This window comes from Myotis daubentonii, chromosome 11, assembly GCF_963259705.1.
Source record: "Myotis daubentonii chromosome 11, mMyoDau2.1, whole genome shotgun sequence".
In the NCBI taxonomy this organism is placed as follows: domain Eukaryota; kingdom Metazoa; phylum Chordata; class Mammalia; order Chiroptera; family Vespertilionidae; genus Myotis; species Myotis daubentonii.
This window is the reverse complement of record NC_081850.1, coordinates 43282020-43298746: the sequence shown is the minus strand read 5'-3', so window position 1 is coordinate 43298746 and position 16727 is coordinate 43282020. Positions and strand designations below refer to the sequence as shown.

The 16727-nt window shown below is 42.3% G+C and overlaps 1 protein-coding gene across 5 annotated transcripts in view; it reads right to left on the bottom strand.

Annotated features, from left to right (window-relative positions):
• GCNT1 (glucosaminyl (N-acetyl) transferase 1) overlaps positions 1 to 16507 on the bottom strand; it is a 29949-nt gene extending 13442 nt beyond the window's left edge. For 2 of the 5 annotated variants that reach the window (XM_059656943.1, XM_059656948.1), the window contains exons 1-2: positions 16375 to 16507; positions 15490 to 15599 (exon numbers count right to left, since the gene is read on the bottom strand). The gene's annotated coding sequence lies outside the window, so the exon portion shown is untranslated. Of the gene's footprint in view, positions 1 to 1677; positions 1821 to 4901; positions 5448 to 8610; positions 8634 to 15489; positions 15600 to 16374 lie in introns of those variants that run through there. The other 3 variants (XR_009447627.1, XM_059656947.1, XM_059656944.1) reach the window with 3 other exon arrangements.
• Between the last annotated feature and the right edge of the window lie 220 nt (positions 16508 to 16727).

Sequence of the window (16727 nt, the reverse complement as noted above, 5' to 3'; positions counted from 1 at the left end):
CCTCACATCCCAGAGCCAGGCACAGAATGTGGCACAGGTAACTGTTGAATGAATGAGTCTCTTTCCATGTTTCTCTGCTAAAAACTAAACATTTGTCCTCTCTCCCTTTGAATGTCAGAGAAGAGTTGTTTCTGGTTCTCTACACTTGCAGCAAGGAGTAGCCTATTTAGAGAGTGGGATCTGTTTAAAGATGAAATGATTAAGTGATTTTTTTTTTTAAAAAAAGCCCAAGCCCCTCAAACACAAAGAATATAATCGAGGAAATTACATCAAAATTTTGAAAGCTAGAAGGGTGAATGGTCACTGGCTTGGCGACCTCATAAAGCCAAATCCTAAAGCAGGGAAAGCTTTACAATTTATAGCACAAAAGCACAAACCCAAATTATAGCTTCCACCCCCTCCTCCCCAACAACAATCACCACCCTCCTCCAAAGGCTCTGAAGTTGGCAGCACAATTCCTCTGGAAGCAGCGGTAAAGTGGCGTTAAAAACTAATGACTGGTTAAAAGTTCTATTTAAGAGGCAGTTAAAACTCCCAGGCCCCTCCCCTATTCATCAAAACCAGTTAAATACCCTTCCTGGCCCCAGCAGAAGACTGGAAAATGTAAAACAGAGGACATCCAACCTGGAAGGCACAAGGCACAGCTGAGAGCAGGAGTACAGACCTGAAAACCGGGGAATTAATTCAAACTTACTTGTTCCAGAATATTGGAAGGCAGGCCTATTCTTCCCAGGCTTAATGCCTCAGAAAATAGAGAACTGCCAGCTATCCAAGAATTAGCTCATGACCCAAAAGAGATGGAAACAAACAGAAAAATACACACACATAAAACTAGGGAAGGTATCAGTTAACTATTTCTATGCAATCAACCACAAACCTTAATGACTTATTTCTCACCGCACATGCACTCTAATTGCAGCCCCGGTCCCCGGGCATGTGCCCTGACCAGGAATCAAACAGGCAACCTTTTGGTGCATGAGATGATGTTCAACCAACTGAACCAACATCAGCCAGGGCTATTTCTCACTACTTTTAGAGTTGGTTAGGCAGTATTTCTGGTTTCACTTGGGCTCACCTAGGCAGCTGCATTCAGATGGAGGACTGTCTAGATTGGAGGGTTCAATATGGCTCGTCTACACCTGGTACTGAATGTCAGCTGGGATGCCCCTCATCCTCCAGTAGACTAGACTAGCTCCTTTACAAGACAGCGTCCGGGCAGCATTCCAAGAAAACGAACAGCAGCTCCAAAGCCTAGTAAGGCCTAAGGTCTAGAACAGGGGTCCTCAAACTTTTTAAACAGGGGGCCAGTTCACTGTCCCTCAACCATTGGAGGGCCGGACTATAGTTTTAAAAAACACTATGAACAAATTCCTATGCACACTGCACATATCTTATTTTGAAGTAAAAAAACAAAACAGGAACAGATACAATATTTAAAATGAAGAACAAGTAACGTTAAATCAACAAACTTACTAGTACTTCAATGGGAACTATGGGCCTGCTTTTGGCTAATGAGATGGTCAATGTCCGGTTCCATATTTGTCACTGCTCGTCGTAACAAGTGATGCAAGTGTGCATCAGTTAGTTCAGATGTTTCATTCTGGAAAAAGGCTCTCCTAACTTCAAAAAAATAGACCTCCTAACTTCAAAATAAAATAAATCCTATCTTGTTCTTACCTCGGTCTTCGGGCAGCAGCAGGCAAGCTCGTGACTCGTCCGATCACACCCGAGACTGAGAGGAGGAGTAGAGAGACAGAGAGACGGAGGGGAGTCGGAGAGTGCGGTGCACATTCCACACAAGCGCACTGCGGGCCCCGGACAAGTCAGCTACTAAGCAACAGGCAGCGGCTGCAAAAACACCCGGCGGGCCGGATTAATGTTTTTGGTGGGCCAGATTAATGTTTTCGGCCGGGCCGCAGTTTGAGGACCCCTGGTCTAGAAAATGCACAACACCCCTGTCATATTCTATTAGTTACAGAAAGCCACCAGACCAGTCACAATTCAAAAGGAAACAAGGTACTAGATAAGAAGAGAAGCTAAGTCATATTGTTAAGGAACATATATACTATGATGGGAGGAATCTGGACCCATTAAATATTCTATTACATGGAGAAATTAGGATCAAGCAAAGAGTTGAAAAGTTTCAACAACCAAATTATCTACATTATCTGCAGAGACATAAGATAAACTATTACAGTCATGAAAATAGAACACTATGAAAAAGAAACAGAGAACAAAAAATGAGTTTTTAGAGATCAAAAATATGATAACTGAAATGAAAACACCCAATTGAAGAATTAGAAATTAAAGTTGTTAAAGCTATATATATATATAGCTTATAGATTTATATATATAGATTGTTAGATCCAATCTATATATATATATATATATATATATATATATATATATATATATATATATATATATATATATAAAGAGCCAGGGTTTATCACATCCAAACCAACCGAAGGCTTGACCTAATGCCCAGGCTGTGTGAGCAGCAGGCTCTGACGGGTGGGGATTTGTGGCAGCAAAGCCAAGGCCGGGGAGGCGGGGCCAGCACTCACACTCACTCACAACCGCACACACCCACAGACATACACAGCACCCGCCAGCTCCCTCTCAGATCACTCTTGGAGCCTCTCTCAGAATGAGGCCCCAGGCGGGCAGAGGGTGGAGCTGCCCCCACTGGCCCTACCCCCTCCCAGCCGGGAAAGAGGAAGAGGGAAAGATGGAGGCAGGGAGGCCTGGAGGACTGCTGAGAAAAACAAAGAGAGGGAGAGACTGGGATGGAGAGATGGAAACAAAATAGCAATATTAAAATATTTCCTCTAATTAATTCCCTTTTAATGTGCACGAATTTCATGCACCAGGCCATTAGTGTTCAAATAACAGGGAAAGAAGCAAACAAAGGGGAAAATTCATCAAAGAAAGACTTGATGGAAATGAAGAACACAGGGTTTATCAGATTGAAAGAGCCCTACTGGTATCCATCACAATAGATTAAAAACAATCTTAACCAAGAAAATATCTAGTGATATTCCAGAACACTGAGCAAAAGAAGATCCTACGAGCTTCTAAGAGATGATGCTAATAAATCCAAAGGATCAAAAACTTTAAATGGAATTAGGCTTCTTAACAGCAACCTTGACAACTATATTTAAATAGCTTAATAAAATAGAACAAAATGTAACATCTATCCTCTCTTTGGAATGCCAGAGAGTTCAAAATTGAGCTTAAAATTCTGAGGGTAAACTATTTCAACCTAGAGTTCATTACCTAAGTCAGGCTAGCTACATTTCAAGTGTTCAATAGCCACATGTGACTAGTGGCTTCAGGATTGAACAGCATTGCCCTTGAGGTGACCATTTTTAACTTTTTAAATTTTTAAAATTGAAGCAGTACAAATGTCTTTATATTGGATTCTTTTGATGGGACTCCATTTTTCTTGATGGCTGCATTGTGTTAGACATTACTGTTGTATTAGAGGACATGCATTGGACACTTTAAAGGTAATTTTAATACTGCATTAATAATTTTTATACTGCTTACATAGGAAAATGATAAAAATTTGAATATACTGGATTAAATATTAAAATAAATTTTATGTTTCTTAATACCCTGTACCTAATTTTAAGTTAGATGAAATTAAGTTAAACTAGGTTTCACCTATGTGGTCACATGCAAAAGGAAAATAAAGGTGGGGGGGAGGAGTGGTTCTCTATGTCTGAATTAATGGCATGAAAAGGTTCAGATAGTTTTTTCATTTACTTATTACACTACTTTGGGACAAAATGTTGAGTAATTAACTTTCGTATTTCATTCATTGCTGGAAATAGTACTCATTTCTTTCTGTTCTGGTGGTTTTTCTCCCCTGGGGGAATAACCAGAGACACCAGTAGCTGACAGCCTAGGAAAGAAACTGAAACCTACTATTTCTGCCTACAGACTTGGCAGGAAAGATGAAATACAAAATATACCCCAGTTGCCCTGGCCAAGTAGCTCAGTTGGTTCGAGCATCACCCAGATACACCAAGGTCACGGGTTCAATCCCCGGTCAGGGCACATACAAGAAGCAACAAATGAATACATAAATAAGTGGAACAACAAATTGATATCTTTTTCTCTGCCCTCCTTTCTCTTCTCTAAAATCAATAAACAACAACAAAAATACACCACAGAGTGGAAGGCTGTAAGTCCATCCAGAGGAAAAGAAAGGACCCAAGAAGACTTCCTCAATTACAATTGACCCAAATCTTTTTAAAAGGGGTAGGAAACAGGAGAGAAATGCATTCACCACTTTCTGTGCTTGCTTAGGAAGTGGGAGCTTGAAGCAAAGGAAGTCTGAAAGGGAAATGAGATTGTGATGTGCAGAAAAAGCAATTTTAAAAACATGAGAAAGATGAGTAAGAGACAATTACAGATAATGTTTGCCACTCATGTTCCATAACCCAAAGACCTCCTTTCCCATTGTATTGTAGCACTGAGTCTGTTTCTCAATACCATGAACCACAACAGTGAATAGCTTTCTAAGCACTGTGGAAAGAAAGCCAAGATTTCAGAAAAGAAATCAGAAGAGCGATGATAAGCATCCCCAATGTGTGCACTGAGGCTGTATTTTTAACATGTTGACATCTGTCAGTTCAAATGTGTTGTACACAGTGTTTGTGGCCTTGGCTGACATGAAGCTATTCTGTAAGGTTTGCTTATCAACTAATGACTTAGTGACCAAATTGTGCAGTACTTTGTGCATTCTGAATTTTAAAAGTTTTTACTATGCATTATATAAAAGTTACCACTGTATGAGTGGAAATTAAGACCATATGCAGTTTTTATATGTTGACTAGTGCTTCAAATAAACCGCTTCTACAAATAAATAAAAAATGATTAAAATGCTCCCCTATAATTAAGTGCCCCACCTCATCCTTAGCTCTGAATGCCATAATCTCATTTTCCCTTTCTGTCTTTGAACCTCTTATGAATGTGGGGTCTCTAACTCTCTCATGTATGTGGGTTTCCCATACATACACATGTAATTAAATTTGTTCATTTTCTCTTGTTATTCTGTCTTCTATTTAATTATTAGACCAGCAGGAAGACCCCTTAAGGGTTGAAGAATATTTCTTCCTCCCCACATTGGAGAATGTAATTTTTTCTCACACTGACATTTTTAAAAATTGATAGGTATTTAATGCACCGATACAATATGTGTTCATTACTATGTGGTGTTTATTTTTTTCTATTTTCTTAAAAGATGATATTAAATTGATGGTGCAGCCCAGCCAGTGTGGCTCAATGGTTGAGTGTTGACCTATGAACCAGGTCATGGTTTGATTCCCAGTCCAGGCTCATGCCCAGGTTGCAGGCTCGAGCCCCAATGTGGGGGGTGTGCAGAAGGCAGTCAATCAATGATTCTCTTGCTGATGTTTCTGTCTTTCTCTTCCTCTCTGAAATCAATAATATTTTTTTAAAAAACTTTGGTGCTGTTATAATCAAAGTTATCTCAAAATTAAGGAAATTGTGAATGTTAGTAGTTAGCACGTATTTTGCCAAGCATTTTATATACATTTTCTCTTTAATTCACACAACGCTGTGAGTAGATACTTTCATTCCCACTTAGTAGAGAAGCTGAGAAACTGAGGCTTTAGCTGCTTTGAAAATGGTAGTTTGCTCCAGTTTACCAGCAGCAAAGAAGTAGGGTGGAGTTCAGCCCAGGGCTGACTCTCCAGGGGACCGAGGGAACAGAGCAGTCTCACTTTCTGGCCAAGAACAACACTGGGTCCGGTTATTAACACCTTTGAATTATACCTCACCCTACCTCACAACCTTTCAAGGAGCCTCAGCACCTTCTAAATTTTCCTGAGGGTATAAATATGACACTGTCCTGAAGGCTTCAGCCCTAAAATACATCACAGCAACCACTTCTACTCTCAGAGAACCATTTGTGATCTGAGCTCTGAATGTTAACCTTTAAGAAGCTTCACTTGAGTGGCAAACTTCGTCATTTTCATCTTATCTAAATTACACTTAAGCATACTTGCTGAATTTAAAATAAGTGCCAAAGCCAAGAATGAAGGAATTCTCTATGTCATGACATGAAAAAAAGGTTCTTGAGATGAAACGTCATTCAGAGATGAGCGGTATTTCAGTCTGTACAAAACAAAACAAAACAAAACAAAACAAAACAAAACAAAACAAGCCAACTATAAATGTGCACTGGAAAAATCTGAGAAGCACACACCCAAAACTATCTAGTGACCTTTTTATTTGGTGGGGGAGGGAGCAGGCATTTATTCAAACATATCTGTACTGTGTGCAATTTTAATTTTCACTTCAGGAATTCTTTTAAATTGCAAACTGAGACAAAATGGCCCCAATGTTCCAACATAAGCTCCAGTTAAATATGTTTGCAAAGCCTTCCAGATTATTTCCAAACAAAGGAAAAGTCACAGCCCCACATCATTTCCATGTGCCTTGCTGATGTCTACCCAGGGACACTGCTGGCTTACATTTGTGCTCAGGTATAACAGCTGCAGGGATTCGGTTTCCTATTTTCCCTTTAATCAATATCAAAATCTCTTTTTTTTTTTTTTTTTTTTGGCCACAATTAGTTTGTGCCTCATGGTTGGGTATTAAGGGTATTCCCAAATTATACTGTTTTAAACGTGAGCTATGAACACTTTTAGCTTTGTTTTCTTTTGTCTTTTTAAAGGATTTCCTTGGAATTCCCAGGAAAGGGATTCTTGGATCAAAACCTCTAAATTTCTAGGCTCTTGATTGCCTTCCAAATAGACTATTCTTATACTGCCACCAATAATGTTTGAGTACCATTTCCTCTACATTTGGTATATAATTACCTTAATTACATACTACATATGCATATGCTATATAATTATTTTCATCAATATTGCAACAGTAAAATGGCACATCACTGAGGTTTCATTCTGTGTTTTGTTTTTACCAGTGGCTCAATATTTTCTCTTGAGAATGTTTACATGTAAGAGGTAGGAGGGTTTGGTAGCAATGACTTCAGCTCTGGAGCCAGATTGCCCAGGTCAAAAACTGGCACCATCATCCACAAACTCGGACCTCTCTCCAAGCTTCAGCTTCTTTACTGGTTAAAAATTTAATTAGTCAATTTAAGTGTTTTAATTGGGATAGGGATGATACATACCGCTGTTTTTATAAAAAATAAGTCAGCCAATGTGTAATGTGGTTACGCTGTATTTGTCACATAAGGAGCCCAAAGGAACATTAGCAATTTATTCCTTATTATTATTATTGATTGGTTTTAGAGAAAGAGAGGGAGAAGGAGAAAGAAACATTGACCCTAGCCAGTGTGACTTGGTGGTTGAACCAGAGATCGTGGTTCAATTCCTGGTCAAGGTACATGCCTAGGTTGGGGGCTTGATCTCCCAGAAGGGGGCATGCAAGAGGCAGCCAATGGATAATGTTTCTTTCTCATGGATGTCTCTATCTCTCTATCCCTCTCCCTTCCTCTCTCTCTAAAAATCAATAAAAACATATTTTTAAAAATATGTTATGCATTCATTGACTGCTTCTTGTATGTGCCCTGACCAGGGATCAAACCCGCAACCTTGGTATATCAGGACAATGCTCTAATCAACTGTTTCATTATTGTTTGTATCTTTTCTTGTCTGGACTTTGTTCAGATCTTCAGTTCATGTCTAAATGTAACTTTTTCAGAGCCCCCAAATCAGAAACTGTCTTTCAAGTTTACTAACAAATACCTGTCTATACCCAATTTAATTCCACAACAAGCATCTCTTGTACAAAAAAGAATCCTAGGTTCTGGGGTTAAAACAGTCATAAGTAACGCATCTCCCAATACCAAGGAATTCACACAATGGGTATTTGCTGAGCCTTCTGGGAGAAATTAGAGGCTTGGTCAGTATAGTTAGTTATTTTTAGAACAATGCATCCACTGTAGAGCAGAAAGGAACTTTGGAGGGCACCTAGTCCTGCTAGAAACACCAGCTCTGGGGCTGTTACTAGGTTGTGGGGGTGGGATGGACTCTGATCCAATATTACCAGAAATGTGGTCATAAAGAAAGACAGGATTCTGGGCCTCTTATTTTTTAGCCTTTAAGTAAGGCCCCCTATGAATGTTTAAAGATAGGGACATGGTATTCAGCATTTCCCAAAGTTATGTGATCAAGAAAGTATTTTAGAGAGGAGTATATTACCAGCCCACAAGGGAAAACTCCATCTAGTCCCAAGTCCCTCTCTCCTCTTTAACTCAAGAGGAAGCTGGGGCCCAGGAGTATAAGTGCTCTTCTAAGGGTCAACTTTCAGAGCCTGGAACTTCAGCCTGTCAGAATGTGTCCCTTGACACTGTACTGCATTGCCTCAACTCAATTCTTTTTTTTTTTTTTTTTTTTTGGAGAAAGCGGGGGAGGGGGTTTGTTTGGTGGGCCACCCAAAGAACCCCAGACAAGAAATCTGACAATCCTTTGTGGTCAATATAACCAAAGGAAAAAAAAATCTGTATGAGTCAAACGTGAAATCTAATGTATGTTCTCTCTATATATTTACACTTTATTGTTAACGCCTCCCAAAAAACGGTATGACTGAGCATGATCAATCCACCTTGTAAGGCAGATTTTCCCTGTGTTGCAAAATCACACCCACCATCAAACACTGGTCTCCTTCCTAATGGATCCAATTTGGCACCAAGGACAATCCTCAGAATGGTCGGAAGTGTCTACTGATACCAAGCAAGGTGTTTATGTTGAAGGCACTCACTTTGACCTGTCCTCGTATTTTAAAATCCTGTATTTTTACAGCCATGTCTCCTACTTTCTGGGAATTCAACGGTTCTTTGAGAAAAGACAATCAAAACAACACTGTCAGGTTGTCTATAATGTACTTGTAAAACAGTTCAGCATAACCAGTAAGATACGTGCAGGGTTTCATAGATGCCCTGGGGGCTGGGGAGGCTAAGAGCCCAAACAGGATCACATTCCTGGGACAGCCACACTCCAGGTGCATCTACTGCTGTCCATGTGCCTCAGGCATTTTCTCTGCAAACCGGAGGTTTTGTTTAATTAGCAGGAGTGTTACAACTGGATCTTCCTAGGTGAGTTTGATGACTTTGATTAGTTTAACAGATGTGCGAAAAGAATGAAGATGAGATCAGGGTGCTCCATCTATGTGGATGGGTTAGGGACATTCTAGAGCAGGGGTCCTCAGACTTTTTAAACAGGGGGCCAGTTCACTGTCCCTCAGACCGTTGGAGGGCCGGACTATAGTTTTAAAAAAAACTATGAACAAATTCCTGTGCACACTGCACATACCTTATTTTGAAGTAAAAAAACAAAACGGGAACAAATACAGTATTTGCATTTGCATGTGGCCCGCGGGCCGTAGTTTGAGGACCCCTGTTCTAGAGGCACATCCTGAACTTACAGCAAAAGAACAAACAAGTCTGGCAAATCCAATAGCCTGCGAAGACGCCCTACTACCTAGGGTGCATGCCTGGGTCCAGCTGCTGATTCCAGAAAAGGCATGTTTATTTGTCTCCAGCCCAATGGTCAGCTGACTCTTGTCACTGGAATGATGGCAAATGTGCCTCTAGTGAACCTTTTGTAGGAGATGCAGAGCTTCTAGGCCAGTGATGGCGAACCTTTTGAGCTCAGCGTGTCAGCATTTTGAAAAACCCTAACTTAACTCTGGTGCCGTGTCACATATAGAAATTTTTTGATATTTGCAACCATAGTAAAACAAAGGCTTATATTTTTGATATTTATTTTATATATTTAAATGCCATTTAACAAAGAAAAATCAACCAAAAAAATGAGTTCGCGTGTCACCGCTGACAGGCGTGTCATAGGTTCGCCATCACTGCCCTAGGGGCTTTGATGTACATCTGAGAGGTAAGCTCTCAGTTAAGCATTACTGCCGTTAGTCTTCAAGTGCAAGGTCAAAAGTGGGAAATAATTGTAGAAAAGATGGTAAGAGGATTCAGGTGTATAGAGCTGAGCTGGTTTTACAACACTTCTGACACCAATTCAATCCTGTCATTAACTACCCAGAGTTAGCACAGACCCCAGATTAAGGGATCAGTCACATAAGGCTGTCCCTTTCAGATGTCAACTGCAAATGGGTGCCCATTACCCTCCTTCAGGTTAGAAAAATATGCTAGCACAGCTAGGACTCCTGAAAACACTTTACATACTAATGCCAGTTTATTAGAAAGGATTTTACTCAGGAACAGCTGGTGGGAGAGCCACAAAGGGCAAGGTACTGGGGAAGAAGCACAGGCTTCCATGCCCTCTCGTGGCACATCACACCTTGAGGTGTTCATCAACCCAGAAGCTCCCCAAGTGTGACTGTTATGAGTTTTTATAACCCAATTTCTAGGCACCTCCTTCCCGTTCCAGAGGTCAGTGTGCAGGTCGGTGGGTAGGGCTGAAAGTTCCAAGTCTCTGGTCTGGTGGCCAACCCCATCCTGAGGTTCCCTAGGGGCCCCCACACCTAAGTCACCTCATTAGCATAAACTCAGGTGTGGAAAGGAGCTTCTTTATGAATAACAAGGTGTTCCTATCAATCACTCAGGAAATTCCAAGGCTTAGCAGCTCTGTGTCAGGAACCAGGACAAAGACCAAATATTTCACAAGGGCCAAGCCTAGTAGCAATCTACATCATTGCTAATAGTTTCCAAGGTGCCTACCACAATGTTTGGCACTAGAAAATGTTTCATAAATACTGGCTGACGAAACATTTGACTTGGCACACAAACACGCCAAACTCACCAGATGCTTTTCGTCTGCTCCTTCAGAGAAAAGAGAAGTCCTTGAAATTCTGGTCCCCAAATCTAAGACCTCTTTACTCATCCTTTCTCTCCCTCTTTCCACCAAAGACCCATGCCCCCACCTGAATTCTGGAATCCATCCGCTTTCACCTTCTCTGGAACCTGGACCTGTTGTTTATTTCTCACTCTCTACCAGAAACTTCCCAGCAGCATTAGGATATGCTCAACTCTCTCCAATCTCAAGTCAGGTAAAAAATGTCCTCCCTATCCTGCATGCATATTTGCCTTCCAAGTAGCCTTAACCAGCTTCTCCTCCTCCAAACACAACACTCTTACCTTCTGGGGCCAGCCTCTTTCTCTGCTCATCTGACACCCCAATTTGGATAATCTCTTTGTATAGGCATGATTATTTTTATGCAACAGCTCTCCAACATGGATTTCCACCAGTTGCCTTCTCCTTGATTCCACTTGGGTGTCTCAGAAGCAAACATGTCCAAAGGGAATTATCTCCCTCCCCCACTTCTTGCCAACCTGCTCCTCCTCCAGTGTTCTCTAGCACTATAAATGGTTTCACCATTCTGTCCCACTCAGTTCTTTATGCCAGAAACTTTTGAATTATTCTTGTTCCTTCTTCCATCAACTATAGCCAAATAACCACTGCCTTCTCACTGAGTTTAACTACAAGCTCAGTCTCTGTCTGTCCTTGACAGGTTCAGCATCACTGCATCATCCCTGGGTGACAGCAAAACCTTGCACTATTTGCCCCCACCCCATCCCCGCTATGGTCCTGTGTGATTTTATAGGCTATGCCTGTGCAGGTGACTGGCTCAGGGGGCTAGAGCCTTTGGCCTGGCCTAGCCGGGACCAAGCAGGACATCTTTTCTAACTGGTCCACCAGGAAGGGAAGCCTTTTCATAATTTGCACAAAGGCACTGTGTGTGCCAACAGGACGTCCCCCACCAAACCCTTCTCCACCCAGCAACGATGATCATTTACAAAACCCAAACCTAAGCGTCTCATCTCCCATGTAAAATCCTTCAACTGGGTTCCCACTACCTTTTTGTTAAAGTCCAAAATGCTGAAAATGACCCAAGAGGCCTCACCCCAAGCCACATTCCTGCCTCGGTCTCAGCCCTTTCTTTCTGGAATTTCAACCTATTTTCTACTCATTTTAAATATCTATTTTTAGGGAGACCTACCCTGAGTAACCCTTTCCTCTAAACCAGGTTAGGACCCCAGGTTAAATGTTCTCTGGATATCTTGTGCTTTCCTAAATTACCACTTATAATGTAATGGCCTGTGTGACTGTACACTGATCTGCACGTGCGGACACACACACACACACACACACACACACACACACACACACATGCCTCCTCCCAGCTACTGGATTAGTTGGCTCATAAAGGCAGGGACCTTCCATCCTGTTCCCAGCTGTAGCCCCAGAGCTGACAATGTGTGGAGTCTAACAGGTACACGGTAAATAGCTGTTCATAAATAGGTCAATCAGCCGCATTTTGGCTATCTCTTTAATAAAAGAAGAAAAGTTAGTAATTGGGGAAATTTCTTAGTATATTTAATGCACTGATTACCAAATACATGTAGGACTCCTGATGGGGAATGAATCAATGAATCAGAAACTCTGAGTGTTCTGTGGCAGCAGTAGCATTTCCTTCTTTGGATTTGCATCTGTGATCGCTATCTTCACTTGAGCTGCTGGGCAGTTTTACCTAGGCCAGCTTCATGGGTGTGCAACCGGTGCCGTCACACAGGACCCTGCACTTTGCTTAATGCCCATTTGACTGTCGCCATCTTGAAATTCTCAATGAGAAACTTTGAGATCTTAGAAAACAAGGGGCCCCACAAATTATGTAACCTGTCCTGAGTCTTACAAATTAGTTTGATTTCTGGAAGGGACCCGATGGATAGCCCATCTCTAGCTAAGGATGCATTTTTTATAACCAGAGCTATGTTTTCAGCCTCCCCAAGCTTATGGTAAAAAAAAAAAAGAAGGTTATAGTTTAAGGACTTTTTTTTTCATCGATATGTTATCATGTATTATGTAGGGGATGGGGTCTTTTTCATAAAGTTAGGATTTTTCAGACCACAGAAATACATGATTACATTAGCAACAGGGAAACAGTATATAGGAACTCTGTATTCACAATTTTTTGAAAGTCTAGAACTTTTTTAAAATAAAAAAAGCTTATTTTTTAAAAAAAATACATGGTTTTCTTAGTTCTTGTTATTAGGTAAAAAGCTTTGTAATTTTTCCTAGAACTAAATTCTAGTCTGAACATGATCTACACTGAATCTCATTATTCAAATTTTTGCTTAGAATTTTTTGTTTGGGGTTCTAATATCAGAGATTGTGTCAATTTTCCCAAATTAACAAGCATGGTCCACTGATACTCTATCACCTTCAAAAGGAGAGTCTACTAAAAGGAGAGAAAATTGAAAACTACCACAGAATTTGTTTTTAGTTTCCAACATTTTAAATTTTAAAAATTTAATAACTATATCAGAATTTCTTTGGATTAAACCTGGCCAGACACATGTAGCCATTCATGAGGAAGAACACTGGTTTAGTCATCTTTATTGTAAAAATATTTTAAAAGTCAGATATTTGGTTAAACTTTACAAATAGCTTCTCAAGTCATTAGAAGTTTAAAGTTAATTGTTTTTACTTAATGTTTAGTTCATACATGTCTCTAGACTCTAGAGCATTTTAAATATTGGCTGTTTTTTCTTGTTTGTTTTTTTGTTTTTCTCTCAACTGGGTGACTTTGTCTCCCAAGGGATGTATGGCCATGTCTGGAGGCATTTCTGGTTGTTATAACTGGAGGGAGGGGACTACTGGCATCTAGTGGGTAGAGGCCGAGGAAGCTGCTGCACATCTTACAATGCACAGGACAATCCCCACAACAAGAGGTTATCTGGCCCAAGGGTCAAAAGTGCCAAAGCTGAGAACCCCTGGTCCTCCATACATACATGGCATTCGCCACAATTTGACAGCCGTAAGCCATCCCTCCTCTGTCATAGGCAGTGTGGTTAAGAATTCAGTCCCCAGGAGGAAACACACCTGATTTATACGAACAGCCATGTGGGAACTTCCTTTTTGAGGCAGGGAGTTGGGCATTGGACACCCTGAGCCAGAACCATGAGTACATTTTTCACTAGACTTGATATTAGAAACAGTGGCACAGTTCCTTGAATGCCCTGTAAAGGACTCAATGCAGCGGAAATAATGTGCATGTCATCAATCAAAAGAGATCATTTTTAATAGTATTAATTTCTTTCCTACCACCTCATTGCATGAAAAAGGTACATTACCTACATCATAGAATTTTTCATTCGCCTGAAAATGTAATTAGCAGGTATTGCAGTTTCTAAGACAGATGCATGAACCAAATTTGATTTGTGTTTTTAAAAAAGAAAAATTAGCCAATACTTATATTAAATCTGATTTCACATTTTTTTAAATAAAAAAAATTCTGCTATTTTTTGGGCAAGGGGATGGGGAGAAAAAAAGCTCTGGCCAAACTGGGCCAGAATTCCTGCATTGTTTCGTGGAGGAAATGGCTGATATCCAACCTGATTTTACCAAGTCCTCTGGAGGTCACCAGGGACCAGCCAAGTCCCACTTAGCTCTCAGGCCCTGCAGAGAGTTGATTTTGTAGATAGTTAATAGTTCTCAGGGAAAACATTTTTCTTAGTGTGTAGCAACTAAATTACAAATGGGAAAGAAGCAACTTGTGACTAGAAATAGTCCTAAAACTAGTCAATAATGAGCTGTAATTAGTGAAAGATGAATCCAGTACATATTCCGGGCCAAGACTAAGGAGGTCCTTGCCAGGGCCAGCCTGAAGGGAAGGAGCTGACAGGTAAACCTTCAAACCCTCACCATGAAACAGGAAAAAAAAAAAAAATCTTACCTGATGTGCCAGTTAAACTTTCATGATATTGTTTTTTAAAGTAGAGGATTTATGTGATGATTTGGGGGAAGGTAGGAATAGAGGAGGGTAAAGGGGTGATAAATGTTGATGGATGGAGACTTGGCTTGGGGTGGTGGACACACAATACAGTGCACAGACAATGTGTTGTAGAACTGCGCACCTGAAACCTGTATAATATTGTTAACCAGTTCACCTCAATAGATATAGTAAAAAGGGCAACAAATTAAATAAATGGTTAAAGCCTAAATAAATAAATAAAAGTAGAGGCGTTACCATTTCTAAGACCTCAAAGTTTCCCAAAGCTACCATCCTTAAGGCCTGCACAAAATTCATTAAGCAATAGCAGATATCCAGAGCTTTTCCTTCTTGCCAGAACTGAAATCTGTTACCAAATCCTCTGGCTTGTCTGGAACTGTCTGGGCTCCTAGCAGGTAATTTACACTGATCTTTGAAAACCATTCTCCCCTCCACCTCCCCTCTATAAAACAAGCCTGCCTTTCAGACAGCTCTGAAAGGGGGGCAGGATGCCCAGAGGAGGGGACAGGTCCCTGAGAGAGTCCCTCACCTACCACTCACCGAATTCAGGCCACAAAAAGCTGTGGCCAGGTTCTCATCTCCAGACACTATGGCTTTCTCTGAGCACCGTATACCCTCCCGATTCGCCTCTTGTTCTACTTGTAAAACGAAGACCCTCCTCCCTCTAACAAAGAAATAGCAAAGCAAAGAATACGCAGGATGCCAGGTAACTACAAAACTTACCTCCACTGGGCAGCCCATAGGTCCAGCCTGGATCTGCAGGCGTCCACCGTGAAAGATGGTGTGTGGCAGGCAAGGGTGCCTCTGTTTTGCTCTGTATCTGAGAGAAAGCGCTGCAAGGGGGGAAAGGGCTGTGAGCAAGAGCTAACACGTCGGAAGCTAATGACCAAAACCTGGAAGAATTGGAATCAGAAATTGGATGCTAACAAAAATTTTAAAAAGAATCCTAGGTAGGGATTAAACTGTGTTTAAGAAGAATCGCCTGTTTTCATAATAGACCCGGCAGCACGAGTTTCCCAGCCCTGCACATGAAGGACAGCGAGGGAGCAGGAAGACTGGGGAAGCCCCAAGACTAGCGCCTCTTTTCCAGTGGTTCCAGTCGCCCAGGTTGAGTTATTTGTTATCTGGCGTCGGCTTCTTTATCAGTAAACTAGAGGTAATGTCTCTTTGCAGGGCTATGGTTAGTGTTAAAGTCTCTGGCACCCAGAGGATGGCAGTGAGTAACTGTTTGCTTCTAGCCTGTCCATGCCTGCAGCCAACTCTCCCGATCTCTAAGCTTAGACTCCCTTTGCAAGGCCAGAAAAAGTGGCTTCCAGGTGACACTGGGTACCAGAGTTCTGGACCCGGGCACCACTGATCAGGAAGAAGGGTAGGGTCAAGGGAGAGCGCCCTGCGCCATCCCTGGCCCAAGGCGCACTCGCTCGCCGCGGGTTCCCACCGCGCGCCCTCACTTCCAGCCCCTGCTCAGCTTCCTCCGCCCGGATGGAGCCCATTCCACTCGGAGCAGCGGGGCCCCGACTAAGAGCCCGCTCCCTCCTCCTCCCATCCATCCCATCTCTCCCCCGCCACCGGGCGGCGGAACGGGGAAGTCGGTGGGGAGTTGGTTACCTGCAGCGAGCGTCTGGCCCGGAGGCGCAAGAGGGTGTAGCACCGCGTGGCGCCCCAGAGAAGCCACGCGGAGCCGTTCCTCACCCGCCGCGCACTGGCCGGGGTCTGCGCTGAGCTAGCGGCGGTCTGGAACCGCACCTCTAAGCCTCCGGGCCCCCGCCCGCGCCACGCCCCTGGGACCGCCCCCCTAGGCCCCGCCCATCCTCTCGCCGCCTCGCCCGCCTCCCCGCGTGCGGGGCTTGGGGCTCCCGGCTCCTAGCCGGGTCCGTGCGCCCTCTGGGCATTTGTGCGCTCCCGGAGGAGAGCTGGAATCCACGTAGTTCCTCGCTCTGCTTCCTCAGGTTCGCCTTGGT